The sequence below is a fragment of the Cibotium barometz genome, chromosome 51 (assembly GCF_041138505.1).
Source record: "Cibotium barometz isolate CiBa-2024 chromosome 51, ASM4113850v1, whole genome shotgun sequence".
NCBI classification, from domain to species: Eukaryota; Viridiplantae; Streptophyta; class Polypodiopsida; order Cyatheales; family Cibotiaceae; genus Cibotium; species Cibotium barometz.
In genome coordinates, this window is record NC_141096.1 from 43016455 (window position 1) to 43024503 (window position 8049).

At 40.2% G+C, this 8049-nt stretch overlaps 1 long non-coding RNA gene across 1 annotated transcript; it reads left to right on the forward strand.

Moving 5' to 3' along the window:
* On the forward strand, positions 1 to 5457 carry LOC147609658 (uncharacterized). The gene is made up of 2 exons (XR_015264241.1): positions 1 to 1018; positions 4973 to 5457. It is a non-coding gene; the product is annotated as an uncharacterized LOC147609658 (long non-coding RNA).
* The last annotated feature ends 2592 nt before the right edge of the window (positions 5458 to 8049 follow it).

Below are 8049 nucleotides of genomic sequence, written 5' to 3' on the forward strand. Positions count from 1 at the left end.
ATGGGCAAGTACAATTGAAGTCGGTAGCAACAGAGATGATGGGGCTAGGTAGCGAGAATGGTGTAGCCCACTGAACCATGCCAGAGATGAGCAGATATATAACAACTTTAACGAAGACAATGATGCAACATAACTTTGTGCTCAAAAAGCAAGTCGTAAAGCTAGAATGTACGGTTTTTGGGTTGGTTACTAACATCATTATGGGATATTAAGTAGGAGAATTTGACACATTTATTTGGACTCCAGCTCTACATGGGCCTTCATCAAGTTTTAGGCTTTGAACCAGGCACACCGATGTTGGAGAACTACGCGCATCATCAACCCTCCTCATCAAGCTTGGAGCAATGAGATTAGGGAAGTCTTCATCTCTCCCTCCCTCTTTTCTTTTGCATTGTGCTTATCTATATTTTACTTGTGGTTAGCATAGATGCATTGAGAGAGGAGTTTTTACGTCCCCATGTTGTGTGGGCATAATGTAGACCGGTAGGATAGTTCTTACAGCAGTGTGAACTTGTCATGTAGGATAGTTCTTACAGCAGTGTGAACTTGTCATGTGGCTTTATAGTTAGGATTATGGCTCATTTGTGAGTAGTTCTTGTTGTTGAGGAGCTCTACCTTGGGATTGGGGCATCCCAAGGGTCCCAGCTAGTGGTTAGCTCACTAGGTGGGCATTGCCAGTGACAACCATGATTGATGGGGATACGTGGTATGGGATACACGTGCTTTGTGGGTACATGTTTGCTATGGTTGTGCTGGTGTCTACTAGCTCGGTGGGTTCCTTACTATTGCGTGTGGTTTGGAGCCTATGGTTGGGTGGCGAGTGCCATCTGAACCCCTATTCGTTTTCCTTGTTTGTTTATGATTACAATGGTGTATATATGATGTGCCATCTGAACCCCTATTCGTTTTCCTTGTTTGTTTACGATTACAATGGTGTATATATGGTGTTGCAGAGCTATGGACGAGCTTCTTGAACAATAAGCAATGAGTGTGTCGGTCGTGGTGGGTAAGCACACAAGTAAGTGGAATCTTGCTTTGGGTGTGTTTCATTTGGTATCAGACCTCGATCAATGTACGGTTGTTTTGGTTTATGTGTGAAAAAGAGCAAGAGAGAAATTTATTGTTTTGCAAAGCATTGGAATGTACAGGAAAACAGCCAATTCAAAGAACCTTGATGGAAGCAAAGGTTTTGTTAGCCTTGAGAGAGAGAGAGAGGGGTTTATAATCGATTTGATGTAAATGGTTGGAAATTTTGGATAATAAAGAAAACCCAATAATGTTATTATAATTTTATTTAGGGAGGAGAAAATCAAAATAATAAATGTCTTGTTTTAGGTGATTGAGTACTGATGCAGTGTATTGAGTTAGCATGGCCGATTCATAGCTTAAGGCTTTCTTTCTGACGATCTTTTTCGCAAGCGACTGAAGACGGCAATGTTTATGTCCTTTGTATAGCCATTGTTCCGTGCTATTATCCGTAAGCCTTAAGCTGCAAATCAGTCAGTCTCAGGCAAATCGACAACAGCGAATCGCCATGAATCTTAGCGGATTGACAACTACGAATTGTTGGTACTAATCCAGTTTGCTATGCTTCGCTTTCGTGGTAATCGATCTTCACGTTCTAGAAGCCCACGTATTGGAGTTACCCAAAAGAAAAAAAAGAAGTAAAGTAAAATGTTACCGTCTCGACATTTGGTGCTATGGAGCACAAAGACGGTAGAGAGTGAGTATAAGTTTAGCCAGCTATCACATGAGCAAGCAAGAATTGTTTCATATAAACTAACCAAGCCAAGATGTACCTACCTTATATAGAAGGGGCAACTTTCAAGCAATGAAATAAAGCAAGCTCTCAAATCTTTCTATGAGTACAAGTCTAAATCTTGTTACCTAATTGAACTTGAGTTTAAAGCTTAATTAGTTCATTTTCTCATCATTATGAGTGCACTTAGGTATCATCCACCTTAGCTTAAGGTTTTGCTTCAATTCTTTAGGTCACAACTTCCATAGCCATAGCTTGAGGTACTCATGTTTTTCAACATGGTATATTAGAGCCCGCCTTTTTCCCATGAGCTTCTTCATTACCATTTCTTATCATTCTTGAAGCTTAGCAATGATCTAAATATCAAAGCATTTGTTGCTACTAGCTCTATCAATACTTAGTTATCAACCTCATCTACAAGCTTATCTAGTCTAGCCTCTTATAGTCGAACTCTTTCTATACGCTTCATCAATAAAAAATCCTCTTAGAAGATTGTTCCTAGCATCATTATGCAACCTCTCAAAAGAGGAATTGTCCAATTTTGCTATAAATCTGCGCATTTGGCACTAACAATGGTTGCCTTTGTAGATTACGGTTATCGTCAACCGGTTAAAAGTTGATCAAACCCTCCTAGGGGAGGCTCATACTCTACCTAAGGAGCTTCCTTCTTGAAGGAATTAGGTATTGAAGCTTCAAGCGGTGAGAACGAAGCAAAGAATTAGTCGGAGTTCTTAGCATTTTGGTGCCATTCAATGGATATTTGAGCAAGTTTCTCAACTTGGGGCTTTGTAAGGGCTATCATTTTATGTAAAAATCTCCATCAATCTTCATTTATATGAGCTCAATTTGATGCTCCAATCTTTGGTCTTATTAATTATCATAATTAAGATATAATCAATCAATTAACAATAAATTAGTAGTAATTAGTAAAAATTAACCACATCACTCACTCATTTGGATTGGTTTACAATTGGGGAACCATCATTTGTACTTCAAATCACTTAGAATGTTGTGCATTGTACATATCTTACTTGTATTGCCATATTTGTAAAAGGAAGGCACTGACTAAGCTAGGTAAGACCACCTCAAAGTAGCTGAGAGCTTGGGTGAGTCATTGGGAAACACATTTTTCCATTGTTCAATGCTTTAAAGACACAAAATAATGATGGTGGATTTAAGAGGTCGTGCCTTCACATGGCGTCAAGATCTCAAGTGGAAACTCATGGCTCTTAGAACCTAGGATAACTTCAAGATTGTGTTCTTGGAGACTTTTGTTGGAGATCTAGATGAGACTGTGGATTTTTATCGATTACAAAAAATAAGTTAGCAGGGAGGCCTTTTAAAGCTTCATTCAAGAGTTTAGAGAGCTTATAGCTAAGTTCTTGGATCTCCCAAATCATTATGTCTACTTGTTTTTTGCATGCATTACCTCAAGATTATCAGAATGACGTAAGGAGGAACATAATTAAATCCTTTGAGAACGTGATGCACTTTGTGAGTATCTATGATGATACAGTGGCATTTGCAAAGAAGGACATGCATTTGCAAAGGACATTGCAGATCAACATTTGCAAGTCCTTTTGGACCAGAAAAGTACAATGAAGGTCCTTGTGGATAGCCCTGTGGGTAGGCCTCATCTTTTGAGCAATTGAAGTTGAAGTCTCTTGGTAAGAGGCCTTGAATGACAATATTCTATTGTGACCCTTGATGTGCTACAAAAAGGACATTGTAGGTCCTTGTGACTAGAAGAGTGCAATGAAGAAGAGAGGGAAAGGGAAAAGAAAATGCCAAGCAACAATACTAGCAGCCTAATGGGTAGTCCTTTGGGCAAGCCTCATCTTCTAAGAAATAGAAGTCAAAGTCTCTGGGTAAGAGGTCTCGATAAGATTCTACTATAATCCCTGATGCTCTCGCAAGGGGGCAAGTTTCAAATGATGCCACAAGAGAGACCATCATGCTTTTAACTATCCATTCAACAAGAAGTCTTTGAGTGGTGGTGGAGGTGGTAGCAAAGTAATGTACCTAATAGTGGAGCTCACTTGGTGCAGATTGCTACTGTTCCAAGTAATCCACTCATTTATTTTATTGATGTCTATTCATTCAATAACACTTGTGAGAATTGTCATTTTAACATGGGTGTGATGAGTGAAGTTATGGGATTTCATGTATATGTTTTATTTGATGATGGTAGTACTTGTTAGCATAGCCTTGTTAACATGGGGAAAAACACATGCTCCTACACACATAGCCATGGATGGAGTACACATGTAGACATGAGTATAGAGTAAGAGACATGGATCAAGAACAAGATAAATATACAAGCAAAAAATCATAGTGTATTCCATATCCAATTTGTATACAAGAGGGGTTTTATATAGCCATCCAACCACGTGACTCTTGGGACACCCATGTGACTATTGGGCGTCCATAACCTCCACAAGATCCTAGCTCCACACTAGCCCTCTTGTAACTCTTATAACCACTTCTTAATATGACATCTTTTAATGACCAAATACCATTAGCCTAAGCTAATACTAGTAACGCTAGGAGGTGTTCACACCCAAGCTATGTCAAAATGCTAGAGGATGTTCACACTTGTCAACACCTCTCTTTCCTTTTGTTTAATTGGGGGTGTACTATCTCTTATCAATGCCAAGTATATCATGAAAATATGTGAATAAGTGGTTGCTGCTAAAAGGTTTATTGCAAGCCATTTTAAGTCATAAAATATAATCATATGGAATTACATAAAACTGATGGTAGACCAAGGATATGGTGGAAAGAGGATTTTCACCAATCCGATGAAGAATCTCATCCATGGGCACTCAAGTGTACTACCATCTATATCGGTGAAGCTTGCCAGCCTAGATCATCAGCATAGGCCTCCAAATACCATAAAAAAGCACTCCATGAGGTAGGCAAGAATCATGTAGGGATAATGGTGGAAATTCTCCATGAGCATGGGATGCTAAAAATGTGGGCCCCATCATACGGTGTAGGTGATTGGATGTAGCCACCTGCTACTGCTCCATGTGTCCGGGAAGTTAGCTTCGTCTCCGAAAGTCTGTAAGTGAGTTCTCCCTTTGGTCTTGAAATTACAACACCCAGTAGATAACTGCGTTCTAGAAATTATTATATCATTTTCCTTTATAGTTTTCTTATGCTTTTAACATTTTCATTTTGGTTTACATTGTGTTTTTCTTGGACTTACAGGCGACTCGATAGGGATCTCGTTGGACCTCTCCTCCAGTCCTCATGCCTTATCCTTGGACTTATAGGCGACTCGATAGGGACCTCACTGGGCCTCTCCTCCGGTCCTTATGTCTCATTCTTGGACTTAGAGGCAACTCGATAGGGACCTTACCGGGCCTCTCCTCTGACCCTCATGCCTCTTTCTTGGACTTACAGGTGACTCAGTAGGGACCTCGTTGAGCCTCTCCTCTAGCCCTCATGCTTTATTCTTGGACTTACAGGTGACACAATAGAGACCTCTTTGGGACTCTCCTCTGGTCCTCATACTACATTCTTTTTAATGTTTTTATTCATACAATATTTCAAGGCAATGTTCAACAATTGATGTATTTGCAATTGGCAAATTACTCACCATGTATGTCCATTAGGTCATCTTCCCTGGTGTGCTCCCAACAAGTAGAGCACCAAGGTTGTTGTCGTTCACATGCAAGGCTACTTGATCTTAACTTTTAGTGTTCGTTTTGTGTAAAACCTCTTGTTTATGTGTATTTCCCGTGCCCGAACACTTACATGTGTATTTCTCGTGTCGTGACACTTACACATGCTTAAAATCTTTGGGGATGGAGTTTAAAAACTCTTTTGATAGTTCCTGGAATGCCCTAACACATGACTAGACAAATGAAGATACAGTTGGTGGTGTTTGCTCAGCTGCTGCATCATAAATACAATATAAAATTGGCCGCCCATGTCTTTGTTATCATTGCAGGATTCCATACATCATTTACCCTTGCGCTTCAAACCTAAGTGGCCTGGCTTGCTTTGATTTCACCCCCCCCGCACCGATACACCCATGACCTACGATGATGCTTCTATGCAGAGAAGTCGCCATTTCTACTTGGCTCTGCAGGGGCTGAAAAATTTACGACCGCAGCTGTATTTTGCCGTGGAGTATTGTGAGTCGTCTTATTTGTTCAATGATCGAAAGCAAGTATTGCTAGAAAACTTGAAAGACTACACAGTGAAGGCCCTTGTGAATGCAATAGACCATTTGGAAACTGTGGCATACAAACTCGATGAGGTGTTATTTCAACAGATAGGTGACATATCTTTAGCTGAGGTCTAGGCCGCAGGTCTTGCACAGAGGGTGCGTGCGCACAATAAAAACTTGAAGGCTTTTCCCAACAATGGCCTACTAAAGCAAATCAGAGGTATCACAATCAATATCTTTTGCCGGATGTGGTGCATGACTTTGAAGAACAGCCCATGAAAAAGAGATGGAAGAACCTCAGATTGTGCAGTCGCACCGTCTTCTCCTGGACTGCCAGCATCTCTGCTTATGTCGACTATGGCTGTTTACGTGAAGCCCTCAGAATGCATCAATGCATGCAACAGGATGTCATAGAGGAGGAAAAGCCTTGCTTTCGAAGGCCTTTGAATGATTTTGAAAGATTTGTCTCAGTCTGCCTAGGAAGGTTTTCTGCTGCATCTTGCTGCGGTGGGTAATCAACGACCGTGCTTACAGATACTACTAAGGACCACATTCGTCCAGCAGGCATGCATTAGAACAGTGTGGACTCGCAAGAGGAGTATGTCTTCCACAATCGAGGGTGTAGAGTGGTACACTATTCTGTCAAAGATCAGGATGGTGTGGCAAGCCTTGTCGTTGGCATGGAGTGGAGCCTACGGCACATGGTGTATGCAGTTTGTGAGGAGTTCTTAGCACTTGTAGGCCTGGAGAAATCTAGCACCCCTGTGGTGAAGTGGAGATCGAGGTGGAAAGTTGTTGATTGGTTGAGGACTTTCATATGGAGACCTTCTTGCTCATCCTCTGGCAGCTCTTCCATGGATTTCCAAGCCCGACCCACCCGACTAAGCTGCAAGCCAAACTTAAACATTTCGTCAACACCCTTTGTGAACACTTTTTAGATAATTAAGAGTAAAACTCCCAATGATTTATAATATAATCTCAAAAATCACCAAATAATCATGCTAATGTCCCTTCTCATGGGGTTTTGAGAGAAAAGATAAACATTATGGGTCATCTATAATCAAGAAAAGATAAACATTATGGGTAATCTATAATCAAGAAAATCAAGAAAGAATCATGCATACTACTAATCTCTCTTTCGGTAAGAAATGCTTAAGGATTAGGCGTTAGACTTCTAATCAAGAGCTTGTGGGCAAGGAGAAGATTGAAGTTTCTCGTCCCGTTGTCGTGATGGCCAAAGTGTTAGCATAGTCTTGCTAACATGGGGGAAAACACATGCTCTTATACATATGAGCATGGAGTAAGAGACATGGATCAAAAACAAGATAAAGATATAAGCAAAACATCATAGTGTATTCCATGTCCAATTTACATACAAGGACTTTATATAGCTATCCAACCATGTGACTCTTGGGACACCCATGTGACTATTGGGCTCCAATAACCTTCACAAGATCTTATCTCCCCACTAGCCCTCTTGTAACCACTTCTTGATATGACATCTTTTAATGACGAAATCTCACAACTCATTAGACTAAGCTACTACTAGTAATGCGAGGGGGTGTATCAATAGTATCCACAAATTTATTTATGCCTCTTATCTAGAGAGTACATATCCTAGTGGTGGGATCGACGAGTGGTGACTATCGCTATGTGGTCAATCTAGCTCAAGGCATGTCTCAGTGTTGGTAGCAAAGGAGGGTTCCTTAAGTTACATTGAAGATCCAAGACTATGAAGAAGACGTTTCTTTCCTTGGTATACATCTTGATAGTATTGATGTATTATTGAAAAAAAAAATGTTTTATTCCATAAAATCTCCATAGAAAATATTGACTATGTATATTATGTAATTACTTTTAAAAATAATATGAAGAAGTTTTCCTCGGTTGGTGATTTATCTGGTCCAATGAGTAATTTTTTTTTGTAGGAGGGTTTCCTCAACGTGGAGTTAATGTTTCCATAGGCATTAGCTGTGCAAGGGTTATGAGTTTAGCTCTAGGAAAGGGAGAAAATAATGATTCTATTCTTCGTGAGAGATTAGTTATGGGAGACTAGAAGGCTAATTTGAGTTTTGGTGCCATTGATATAATAGGATCGAAGGGAGTAGAC